We start from the raw sequence: 13,830 nt of genomic DNA on the forward strand, positions 1-13,830 counted from the left end.
CACCTCTGACAGTGCAGCACCCCCTCAGTACTGCACTAGAACGACAGTCTAGATTATGTGCTCGAGTCTCTGGAGTGGGGCTTGGAACCGAGACCTTCTGACTCAGAGGCGAGGGTGCATTAGGCAAACACGTAGCCGTTTGTGTCTCAGGTACCTCAATTCAGGTGTTAACACATACCGGCCGGACCTATACATATCCACAGGCACCAGCCGCGGTTTTCCTGTCGGTTAAAATGAATGGGGGGAGATGGGGGTGGATCGCGGGTGAGCAAATCGAAACACCTCCAGCCACACAACCTACTCCCTTGTAATTCAAACATAAAATGGTGTTGGCTGTGGCTCAGTTGTAGCACTCTCACCTCTGAGTCAGATGGTCGTGGGGTTTGAGTCCCACTCCAGAGACTTGAACACATAATCCAGGCTGACACTCCCAGCGCCGTGCCGAGGGAGTGCTGTCCTATCGGAGGTGCCATCTTTCAGATGAGACGTTAAACTGAGGCCCTGTCTACCCTTTACTTGAAGAAGAGCAGGGGAGGGGTTCTCCCCAGTGTCCTGGCCAATGTTTATCCCTCAACCAACATCATTGAAAAAAAATTATCTGGTCATTTATCACATTGCTGTTTGTGGGATCTTGCTGTGCCAAAATCGGCTGCCCCGTGTCCTGCATTACAACAGTAATCACACTTCAAAAGTACTTCATTGGCTGGAAAGCGCTTTGGGATGTCCTGATGGTGTGAAAGGCATTATATAAACACAAGTTCTTACTTAAAAAGAATTGAATTATCGATAATTTGAATTAAGCGACACAGCAAAGTGAAAATTTAGTGCTAAAGAATTATGAGACAATTCAAAATAAGTGAGTTAAGAATGGTCTATACTTTAAACAAGTTAGTCACTCCATTACAATAGGGAGGATTTGATACCATTAGATTTCTGACAGTAATCCTACCATCGATTCACATATCTTCATTTTCCATGTAAAATGCTTATTATAGACATGGTAATTCACAAAGAGGGAGTCTCATTGTTTATTTGTTATTATCAAGATCAAACAAAGACCAGCCCAAATCTATTTTTTTTAAATCTCCAAATCCCGCACTATTTTGTGCTCAAATGTTCTGCTTATTGCACTTGGAAAAGTACGGGCTAATAAATGAAAGGCAAATTGTTTTTGAGTAATCTGAGTTCTTTGATGAAGTAACAGAGAGGGTTGATGAGGGTAGTGGGTTGATGTTGTGTATATGGGCTTTCAAAAGGCGTTTGATAAAGCACCACATAATAGATTTGTTAGCAAAATTAAAGCCCATGGGATTAAAGGGGCAGTGGCAGCGTGGATACAGAATTTCCTAAGGGACAGAAAGCAGAGAGTAGAGGTGTAAGGTTGTTTTTCAGACTGGAGGGAAGTATACAGTGGTGTTCCCAGGGCTCAGTATTAGGACCACTGCTCTTTTTGATAGACGCGTTCAAAATCATCAACGGTTTTGATAGAGTAAATAAGGAGAAACTGTTTCCAGTGGCAGAAGGGTTGGTAACCAGAGGACACAGATTGGCAAAAGAGCCAGAGGTGACATGAGGAAACATTATTTTAATCAGTGAGTTGTTACGATCTGGAATGCACTGCCTGAAAGGGCGGTGGAAGCAGATTCAATAGTAACTTTCAAAAGGGAATTGGATAAATACTTGAAGGGAGAAAATTTACAGGGCTAATTGGAAAGAGCAGGGGAATGGGACTAATTGGGTAGCTCTTTCAAAGAGCCGGCACAGGCACGATGGGTTGAATGGCCTCCCCCTGTGCTGTACTATACTATGATACTATGATGCTGCTACTGGCTGCTCGGTGATGGTCTTGATCCATAGCTGAACCTCTGATTCCAGGAGATAGCATAATTTATCTATTCCTCACGCTGAACTCCTTGATGAGGTTTAGGTAGCTCTGTTGTCTGCTGCCTGGTGTTACAAATGATGTGGAGATGCCGGTGATGGACTGGGGTTGACAATTGTAAACAATTTTACAACACCAAGTTATAGTCCAACAATTTTATTTGAAATTCACAAGCTTTCGGAGGCTTCCTCCTTCCTCAGGTGAATGTTGTGGATTTCATTTCCACAACATTCACCTGAGGAAGGAGGAAGCCTCCGAAAGCTTGTGAATTTCAAATAAAATTGTTGGACTATAACTTGGTGTTGTAAAATTGTTTACAATGGTGTTACAAAGGCATCTGAATTAGGTAATTTCTGTGTCATCATCATTAACATTATTATATTATTATCATCTTCATAATTATCTTTATCATCATCAACAACAAAAACAACTTGCATTTATACAGCACCTTTAAAGTAAGCACTTCACAGGAGCACTTTTCAAACAAGATTCGACACCGGGCCACATGAGGAAATATTATTGGGGTTATTGGAATCTATAATTAAGGACAGGGTGACCGAGCACTTAGAGGAATTTGAGCTGATTAGAGAGAACCAACATGGATTTGTAAAGGGTAGGTCATGCCTAATGAACTTAATTGAATTGAATTTTTTAAGGAAGTAACTGAAGTAGTAGACAGGGGAATGTCAATGGATGTAGTTTATATAGACTTCCAGAAGGCATTTGATAAGGTTCCACCCAAAATTAAAGCTCATGGAATTGAAGGCAAATTATTGACCTGGTCAGGAGATTTGTTAGGTGGTAGAAGACAGAGAGTAGAGATAATGGGTATGTACTCGAATTGGAAGGAAGTGACTAGTGGTGCCCACAGGGATCTGTGCCGGGGCCTCAACTATTCACTATATTTGTTAATGGCTTAGATAACACAATAGAGAGCCATATATCCAAGTTTGCCAATGCCACAAAGATTGGTGGCATAGTCAGTAGTGTAGACGGGAGCATAAAATTACAAAAGAGACATTGATAGATTAAGCGAGTGGGCAAAACTATAGCAGATGGATTTCAATGCAGGTAAGTGTGAGGTCATCCATTTTGGACTGAAAAAGGATAGAACTGAGTATTTTTTAAATGGTGGAAAGTTAGGAACAGTGGAGGACCATGTACACAGATCACTAAAATGTAGTAGTCAGGTACAAAAACTAATCAATAAGGCTAATGGAATGTTAGCCATTATAACTAGAGGGCTAGAATATAAAGGGGAGGAAGTTTTGTTACAGCTATACAGGAGTACTGTGTACAGTTCTGGGCACCACACCTTAAAAAGGATATATTGTCCTTGGAAGAAGTGCAGCGCAGATTCACCAGAATGTTACCAGGTTTCCAAGGATTAGATTATAAGGAGAGATTACATAAACTAGTTTAAAGAGTGATTTGATTGAGGTTTTCAGGATTTTGAAAGGAATTGATAGGGTAGATGGAGAGAAACTTTTTCCGCTGCTGGAGGAGTCTAGGACAAGGGGACATAACCTTAAAATCAGAACCAGGCCAATCATCAGAGAAGTTAGGAAACACTTCTTCACGCAAAGGGTGAACTCTCTCCCACAAAAAGCAGTAGATGCCAGCTCAATTAATAATTTCAAATCTGAGATTGATAGATTTTTTGCCAGCCTAGGGTATTAAGGGATATGGAGCCAAGGCGGATGGATGGAGTTATATCAGCCATGATCTAATTGAATGGCAGAACAGGCTCGAGGGGCTGAATGGCCTACTCCTGTTCCTATGTTCCTATTAGGACAGGTGACCAAAAGCTTGGTCAAAGAGGTAGGTTTAAGGAGCGACTTAAAGGAGGAGAGAGGGAAGTAGAGAGGTGGAGAGGTTTAGGGAGGGAATTCCAGAGCTTAAGGCCTAGGCAGCTAAAGGCACGGCCGCCAATGGCGGAGTGATTAAAATTGGGGATGCGCAAGAGGCCAGAATTGGAGGAGCGCAGAGATCTCGGAGGGTTGCAGGGCTGGAGGAGGGGACAAAGATAAGGAGGGGTGAGGTCATAGAGGGATTTGAAAACAAGGATGAGAATTTTAAAAATGAGGCGCTCCTGAACTGGGAGCCAATATAGGTCAGCGAGGACAGGGGTGATGGGTGAACAGGACTTGGTGCGAGTTAGGATATGGGCAGCAGACTTTTGGATGAACTCAAGTTTATGGAGGGTGGAAGATGGGAGCCCGGCCAGGAGAGCATTGGAACAGTCAAGTCTGAAGGTAACAAAAGCATGGATGAGGGTTCCAGCAGCAGATAGGCTGAGGAAGGGGCGGAGACAGGCGATGCTACAGAGGTGGAAGTAAGCGGTCTTGGTGATGGAGCGGATATTTGGTCGGAAGTTCATCTATGGGTCAAATAGGACGGCAAGGTTATGAACGGTCTGGTTTAGCCTCAGACAGGGAGAGGGATAGAGTCAGTGGCTGGGGAACACGGTTTGTGGCGGCGACCAAAGACAAAGGTTTCGGTCTTCGCAAGATTTAGTTGGAGGGAATTCTTGCTTATCCAGCACTGGATGTCGGACAAGCAATGTGACAAATGAGAGACAAATGGAGGGGTCGAGAGAGGTGGTGGTGAGGTAGAGCCAGGTATCGTCAGTGTACACGTGGAACCTAACATTTTGTTTTCATATGATGCCGCTGAGGAGCAGCATGTAGGTGAGAAATAGGAGGGGGCCCAGTATAGATTCTTGGGGGATTCCAGAGGTAACAGTGTGGGAGTGGGAAGAGAAGCCATTGCAGGTGACTCTCTGGCTATGACTTGATAGATAAGAATGGAACCAGGCGATCGCAGTCCCACCCAGCTGGACGACAGAGGAGAGGCGTTGGGGGAGGATGGTGTGGTCAACTGTGTCAAAGGCTGGAGACAGGTCGAGAAGGATGAGGAGGGGTAGTTTACCATGGTCACAGTCACATAGGATGTCATTTGTGACTTTGACAAGGGCCGTTTCAGTACTGTGGCAGGGGCGAAAACCTGATTGGAGGGATTCAAACATGGAGTTGTGGGAAAGTTGGGCACAGATTTGGGAGGTAACAACATTCATCTTCATCATTTTCATCATTTCATCATCATCATCATCATCATTTTTATCATCATCATTTTCGTCATCTTCGTCATCATCATCTTCATCTTCATCATCTTCATCATTATCTTCATCATCATCATCATCTTCATCATCTTTATCATCTTCATCATTATCTTCATCTTCATCATCTTCATCATTATCTTCATCATCATCATCATCAACTTCATCATCTTTATCTTCATCTTCATCATGGTGATCATTCTCCCTGTGCGTAAAGCAGTAACTAATCCAACACTGTCCTGTTCTGTTTGCCTCCAGCTCCCGTAATTGCAAGTGGACTGGAGCTGCATCCGTTGTCACTGTGGTGCGCGGAGTTCCTCTTGGTCGACCTCTGGCTCCTTTCCCTCACAGCCTCCAATTCCATGCCTGCTGAGGGATCCCTGTCCCAGGCATTCTCAGAAGGTGACCATTATAGGTCCATCTTCTCTCCCGGCCTGTGATAGTTGGAGGTGGCACCTGTGCTCTATGAAGATACACTGGGCGCTAAATTGGGCCGTGTAGCACCCGTTGTTTCGGCATTACCTGGCCTCTCTGACATCCAAGATGGCATCTTGATATAGGAATTAGCGCAGGCGCAGGTAACGAACGCTGGAATCATGTAAGGTAGGGAGAAAATGGCTTCAGTGTGCAATGCTGATTTAAAGTGATAGACATCATTTTGGGACTTAATGCTCAACTCAATGCACAGTCTTAACCCTGACCATCTTAGAGTGCCTGGAGGTCCCCCCACCAAGGCTATTTAAAGGGACCATGCAGGATTTACAGGTTAGTGGCTGGATTATTGCTTCTGGCTGCTGAGACATTTGTAACTGTTTTTGGAGGTCTCCTAGACTTGAATACTAGGACTAGGGGACATAGCCTAACATTTAGAGCCAGGACGTACAGGAGTGAAGTTAGGAAATGCTTCTACACGCAAAGGGTGGGAGACGTTTGGAACGCTCTTCTGCAGACAGCAGTTGATGGTAGCTCACTGAATGGTGGAACAGGCTCGAGGGGCTAAATGCCACTGCCACTTGCTGCCTCCTGATATGCACCAACTTCTCCTGCAAGAAAGCGGGATGTGTGTCTGGGTGATGTGCCTGTCATGGTTGAAAAGCTGCCAGTGTGTGTGGCCTGTGAGTTGTGGGTGGGCAGCTTGAAACAGTGGTAAGGTGTAAGGGTGAGAGGAAGCATCTGATTGGAAGAGTTGAGTACTGATGGAAAGAGTGAGTTTGTTGGTATGTGGGTGATGGGGATGTAGTGCTTGGTGCAGTTGGTAGGAGACACCACTTGACAGTTGACCTCACTCACCTTGACCACTCATGTCAAAGCACTGAACTTCTTCCTGCATTGCATCCATGTTCATGATGCTGTGCGCCTGGCATTGTCTTCGCCCCCCACTGCCTCCCACTGCCTTTTGGATATATGTCTGGAGGGCCTCTCGACACCCCCCAACCCCCTGCGGATATAGGATGTCCCTCCTTCTGTCCCCCTCTTGCACCAAAGCCTCTAGTGCATCGACAGAGAACCTTGGTGTATGCACTCTCGCAGGTCTGGTACCAACTCAGATCAACAGATTGGTGAGGTCTGGCGTGCAGATTGGAGGATGTGGGATTTAGTGGTGCGCAACCTTTATTCAACCTTTATTCAGTGTTTTAACATAACTCATCAGTGTGTAAACATAGGGATGGGACCTGCATCAGTGTTTTACGTGTGCGATGTCTGATCTCCATTCAGACTCCGTGCAGACAGTAGACTGTTATTTTCAGCAAATAACAGGTACCGGCTACCTTTAAGAGATTTCTAAGAAGCATCCTCCCTTTAAGAGATTGAGCTCCCCCTGGTGGTGGAAAGTGTGAATTGCATTGATTCCACCCGCAAGGCCTGGAATGGAACGCTGATTACAGGTGAGTTCTCGGGCCGGCTGGAACTTGCGTCCTGCCTGTGCAGGGGTCATTGGGCGCGGGGTAATAGCACATCACGCTACCCGCGCCCAAAAACGGCCCTTATCCAATTTTTTTTTTTATCCCCCACTTTCATTTGTCACTTGGTTAAACCTGAGGTGTCAGATACGGGCACTGCTTCTTGATGGGATAATGAGACAAGTACAGAAACAAAAAGATGGGTCCAGAGGAGGTTTAAATGGTAACGACAGAATAGCAGAGGGGGAAGGAAGCAAGGAAAATCTGGCAAAGAGGGGAAGGCCCCCCCACCCTTATCGGTACACGGCCGGAGAAGTGGTCCTCACCCCCTCGGGGTCTACCTGTTTTTTTTTTCCTCCACATTCCCGGGCCACTTGTCTCATTATCACCGCCTTACGCCTCGCACCATCATCACTTTTGTTATTTAATCACTCCTGCCTTCCTCCCTATCACAAACCCTCTCCCTTTTGTTCTATACCCGGCCCCTCCTCTGTTCCCTGGCTCTGTACTTGCTCAAAATTTGTTCATCTGTTAACATCTTGCACTTCTGATGAAAGGTCATCGACTAGTTATGGCAATTCTGGTTGAAACATATAGACATAGAGGGCCAGTATTCTCAGGAGCGACACTGCCTAGGAAATAGCTCCCAGACAAGGGGTGTGGCCCATAAATCTTTGGATTTTTTGAACTGCTACAGCTACAGGAGATCCTGGTGTAAAATAAAAGGTTTGGTTCAAACTCTAAGAAAGAAAGAAAGAGGATTTCAGGAACTGAACCTGCCCCCTTTTATGATCTCAACCCCACCTGACCCGACATTGCTATATTTCTCCAGAATCACACGGGAGGGGGGGGCGGGGGGCGGCATTTTACAAGCCTAGGAAAGCCTAGCTCACCGGCGGAGCACATCACGTTTTCCACTGGCTGCCGGCCAGCGTGTCAGCTGTGACTCAGTGGGTAGCACTCTAGCTTCTGGTTCTAGAAGGTTGTGGTTTCAAATCCCACTCCAGAAACTTGAGCACATAATCTAGGCTGGCGCTCCCAATGCAGTACTGAGGGTGTGCTGCACCGTCAGAGGTGCTGTCCTTTGGATGAGACGTTAAACTGAGGCCCGCCATCTGCCCTCTCAGGTGGACCTAAAAGATCCCATGGCACCATTTCGAAGAAGAGCAGGGGAGTTCTTCCTGGTGTCCTGGCAAATATTTATCCCTCAACCAACATCACGAAAACAGATGATCTGGTCATTGTCACGTTGCTGTTTGTGGGAGCTTGCTGTGCACAAATTGGCTGCCGCGTTTCCTACATTACAACAGTGACTACACTTCAAACGTACGTCATTGGCTGTAAAGCACTTTGGGACATTCTGAGGTCATGAAAGGGGCTATATAAATGCACGTTCTTTCTTATGTTGCACCCCATCAGTATTGAGAACGTGATAAACTCCCCACCCCCATTTTCTCTTGAACTGTTATGCTATTGGTTTTCAACGGCCTTGCCTGGTAACATGCAGTTTGATGTAGACCAATGTGAGGTCATACGTTTTGGGAACAAGAATAAGGAACGGAAATATGCCTTAAATGGTAAATTTCACAAAGCAGTGGAGGAGGATAGGGATCCAGGGATGCAGATCCCTTGAAAGTGGAAAGGACAGGTTAGAATAATAGCATCATAGAATCAGACAGCGCAGAAGGAGGCCAATTCGGCCCATTGTGCCAATGCCGGCTCTTTGAAAGAGCTATCCAATTAGTCCCACCTCCCTGCTCTTGCCCCATAGCCCTATAATTTTTTCCCGTTCAAGTATTCCCTTTTGAAAGTTATTATTGAATCTATTTCCACCACCCTTTCAGGCAGTGCATTCCAGATCACAATAACTTACTGTGTAAAAATGTTTTTCCTCATGTTATCTCTGGTTCTTTTGCCAATCTGTGTCCTCTGGTTACTGACCCTTTTGCCAATGGAAACAGTTTCTCCTTATTTACTCTATCAAAACCCCTCATGATTTTGAACGCCTCTATTAAATCTCCCCTTAACCTTCTCTGCTCTAAGAAGAGCAACCTCAGCTTCTCCAGTCTCTCCACATATCTGAAGTCCCTCATTCCTGGTACCATTCTAGTAAATCTCTTCTGCACCCTCTCTAAGGCCTTGACATCTTTCCTAAAAAAAAACAGGTATTAAGAAACTATAGAGGGTATAATTTCAAAATTTGCTGATGACATGAAACTCTGTACAATTTTAAAGGGAGTGCAGGATCAGAGAGACCTGGGGTGCACATACACAAATCTTTGAAGGTGGCAGGACAAGTTGAAGGTGGCAGGCTGTTAAAAAGGGAGTTATGGCTGAACCTTTATAAAACACTGGTTAGGCCCCAGTTCAATTCTGGGCACCGCACTTTAGGAAGGATGTCAAGGCCTTAGAGATGGTGCAGAGGAGATTTACTAGAATGGTACCAGGGATGAGGGACTTCAGTTATGTGGAGAGACTGGAGAAGCTGGGATTGTTCCCCTTAGAAACGAGAAGGTTAAGGGGAGATTTGATAGAGGTGTTCAAAATCATGAAGGGTTTTGATAAAGTAAATAAGGAGAAACTGTTTCCAGTGGCAGAAGGGTCAGTAACCAGAGGACACAGATTTAAGGTGATCCGCAAAAGAGCCAGAGGTTACATGAGGAAACATTTTTTTTTACACAGCGAGTTGTTATGATCTGGAATGCGCTGCCTGAAAGGGTGGTGGAAGCAGATTCAATAGTAACTTTCAAATGGGAATTGGATAAATACTTGAAGGGAAAACATTTACAGGGCTATGGGGAAAGAGCAAGGGAGTGGGACTAATTGGATAGCTCTTTCATAGAGTCGGCACAGGCACGATGGGCCGAATGGCCTCCTCTTGTGCTGTACCTACTATGATACTAAGGCAGTTGGGGTTGAGATTGAGAGAGACTGAGGACAAAAGCAGAGACCATGAAGACTGTAGGAAATAGCTGGGCCACGTCTGGAACACAGTGGTTCCTTGCCATAGGTGGGATATAATAATCCCGGAGACAGTACAACACAGATTTACTAGGATGATAATCAGGGATGAGTTACGAGGAAAAGCTAGAGCATCTAGGGTTATATCCTGTCAAACTGAGAAGATGAGAGGGGATTTGATAGAGGTGTTCAAAATGATAAAAAGGGATAGCATTGAGTCTGGAGAAGCTGGGATTGTTTTCCTTAGAGCAGAGAAGGTTAAGAGGAGATTTGATAGAGGTGTTCAAAACTATGAGGGGTTTTGATTGAGTAAATAAGGAGAAACTGTTTCCATTGGTGGGAGGGTCAATAACCAAAGGACACAGATTTAAGATAATTGGTAAATGAACCAGAGGGGAGATGAGGAGAATTTTTTTTTAACGCAGCGAGTTGTAATAATCTAGAATGCACTGCCTGAAAGGGTGATGGAAGCAGATTCTTTCAAAATGGAATTGGATAAATACATAAAAGGTAAAAATGTGCAGGGCTATGGGGAAAAAGCAGGGGAGCGGGACTAATTGGATAGCTCTTTCTTTAAAAGAGCCGGTACAGGCACGATGGACTGAATGGCCTCCTTCTGTGCTGTCTGATTCTATGATAGTCAGGGTAAACATAGACGTCGGGGATTTCCCTGAGGCTTTCCCCGTAACTTAAGCGGGAGATTGTCAGAAAACCCGTTTACGCGGTTGATTTGAGTTTTCCCCCAAGGCTGGGGTGGTCAATCAGGAGAATCCCTGAAGGAAATCCCGGCCCAGATGGTTTTTATTGGAGGGCAAATCAAAGACACCAGGCCGTGATCTCATGGTGAGCCCCAAAAGGGGGAGATGATGAGGAATCTCTTCACTCACAGAGAGTTATCAGCATGAGGAATGCTTGGTCACAAGTGAAATATGAAATTAATTACAGCATTCAGAAAGGTATCGGTTACTGTGATTACTTGAAAAGAGAAAGCTAAAAGGGCCTGGGGAGAGAGCAGGAAAATGGAGCTGTGTAAAATCAGCCCTGACAGGGACTTCAATTCAGTGCAGGCAAGAAGATCCAGATGGCCTCCTCCTGTGCTGATAATTTCAGCGTTTCGACGTAACTTACTCCAGATGTTTATGGTCTTTTGTGTGAAAGAGCTTCAACTTTTCCGCTCACCATTTCCCAGTTGCTTAAATGATCTCCTGTGCTTTGGAACTCTTTGCTGGACAAACGTGACAACTATTAGAAATGTAGGAATACAGGAATTCACAGCACCGGAATAGACCATTGTGGCCGGTTCTGTTGCTGAGGGGAGACTATCTCTCTACCAAATGTTTCTCCACGTGTAATCCTAAACTGTCGTACCGCAGTTTGTTTTAAGTTGTATCCTGCTGGAAAACTGCTGAAAAGAGTCAGGGAGAAACAAAATGGAAGCACGTCCATATATGGGTTAAACGGGCTACAGTGTCACGGATTGGCTGAGGGTGGATGGTGTCATGGCCATGTGGCTACCACATGGCGTTGGGGGTATATAAAGAACTGTCTAAAGGGGGAACGGGCAGAACAGGAGCAAAGACTTTCAACACATGGCTGCCTGTTTGCCAAAGGATTGAGGCAATAGTCCATCTTTTGTATTTACTGCCTTGTTACTGTGTGTAACTGATTGTACTTGATCATTAAAATGATTGATGCCGCCATATCGGTTGTCTTCTTGTACTGACCTACACTTTTCCAACTCTGTCCTGAATACAATCAGCCCTCACTGGCTCCCTTGGCAAGGCATCCCATAAATTCCCCACCCTCTGCTTAATTATATCTAAAATGTCTTTTTAATCCTTCTTCTAAGTTTGAGGTCTAGCCCTCTTGTAGAGCCTGTGACTATGTTAAACGTATTAACATTTACCTTGTCCACACCCTTTAGGAAGATAGGAACGGGAGTAGGCCACTAAACCCCTCAAGCCTGTTCCGCCATTCCATGGTTGATATGCACCTCGGCTCCATTTACCTGCCTTTTCTCCATATCCCTTTATACCCTGAGATCACTAAAGTGCTATTCACTTGCTCACTTGCTGTCAGCCATGGCTCAGTGGATGGCACTCTTGAGTCAGAAGGTCGTGGGTACAGTCCCACTCCAGAGACTTGAGCACATAATCCAGGCTGACACTGCAGTGCGGCACTGAGGGAATGCTGCACTGTCGGAGGTGCCGTCTTTTGGATGAGACGTTAAACTGAGGCCTCGTCTGCCTTCTCAGGTGGATGCAAAAGATCCCATGGCATTATTTTGAAGAAGAGCAAGGGAGTTCTCCCTGGTGTCCTGGCCAATATTTATCTTTCAAACAACATCACTAAAACATATTGTCTGGTCATTATCTCATTGTTGTTTGTGGGATCTTGCTGTGCACAAATTGGCTGCCGCTTTTCCTACTTTACAACAGTGACTACACTTCAAAAGTACTTAATTGGCTGTAAAGCGCTTTGGGACATTCTGAGGTCATGAAAGGTGCTATATAAATGCAAGTTCGTTCTGATTCATAAAATCGATCAGGATAAGTCTGAAGAAAGCCACCTGAATTTCCTTTGCTGCGTACCAGCTCTGCATTCCAAATTAAAGTTTTCATCACCTCAAGACCTTACTTCTACATGGGGTGGGGTGGGCGGGGGCTCTCCTAGCTGGCCTCCACCCATTAACCCTTCACACCCTTCAATTCATCTAAAACGATCCTCCCGTGTTCTCACCCCCACTCTCATCTCTCCCGTTCCTCTCCAAGCTCTGATAGCTAACAGTGCCCCACCCTCCCTTAGTGATCTTCTCCAACCCCAGACCCTACATGCCCCCTTATGCTCACTGGTGCAGACTCGATGGGCCGAATTTCTATGGTAACATTCTATGATTCTTTGATTCCTCTAACACTCGGCATCTCCTTGTCCCTCCGCCCCCTGCTGCTCATTCAGCTGCCTTCTGGAATTTTCTACCCCAGTCCCCTCCGCCTTGCCACCTCAAAAACCTCCTCAAAGTGCTTCTCTTTGACCACGCTTCCGATCAGCCATGATCCAACTGAATGGCGGAGCAAGCCCAAGGGGCTGAATGGCCTACGCCTGTTCCTATATTCAGTTCTCCATTGCCCTCCTCTTTCCCTGTACCCAACGCCCACTCTATCCCTTACCTCCTTTTTGTTAGTTGTCCTGATAGATGTCTTCCTGAACATAAGGAGCACGATCTAAATGCAAGTTGTTGTTGTTAATAAAACATTTATTGGACCAGATCTTGCTGGAGTGGGGCATCTCGCAGTGTGCCCCATTAGTTAGACTTTTTCCCGCACTCTTTAGCTCAAATTTATTTTGTGCCGTAACTGGCTGGAAGTGCGAGCTGATAACAGGGCAGGGAGGGCAAAAGGGCATATCTGGGACCTTAGTGAACGGGGGGGGAACCAACAATCTATCTCCTTAACCGATGAGATTTAAGGGTTGAGAAACGACGGAGGAGGAGGGTAAATTAGAGTCAAATCAGGTACAGAAAGAGAAATAGAGGGAGGGAAAGAAAGATTGGATTAAGAGACAGAGAAAAAAAAGACAGAAAAGAAAAGCATGAAAAAAAATTCAAAATTTGACATTTTTTTAAATTTCTAGGAACAATTCACTACCTGGGGGAATGAGACTCCACGGTTTACATTGTTCAATTTCTGGGCTGGAGAGCCTGATTGGCATCGCATTAACAATTATCATGTCGTTAAAAAGTACTTACGCTGTTAATTACCAGACTTAACTTTCCGCGGCGAGTTTAACGGGCAAATTAATGTGCAAATCCAGCAAGTTCTTAAAAATAGCGGGGTGGTTGAGGGCAAGATGCCGTTTGTGCGAAGCAATCGGTGGAGCGGCGTAAATCGAGCAGCTGTTATTTTTCTCAGCAGGGTCTGGCCCGGTGTTTGTCACCGTGACCAAACTTTGAAAGGTAATGGTTGCAGTTT

Source organism: Heptranchias perlo, chromosome 18 (assembly GCF_035084215.1).
Source record: "Heptranchias perlo isolate sHepPer1 chromosome 18, sHepPer1.hap1, whole genome shotgun sequence".
Taxonomy (NCBI): domain Eukaryota; kingdom Metazoa; phylum Chordata; class Chondrichthyes; order Hexanchiformes; family Hexanchidae; genus Heptranchias; species Heptranchias perlo.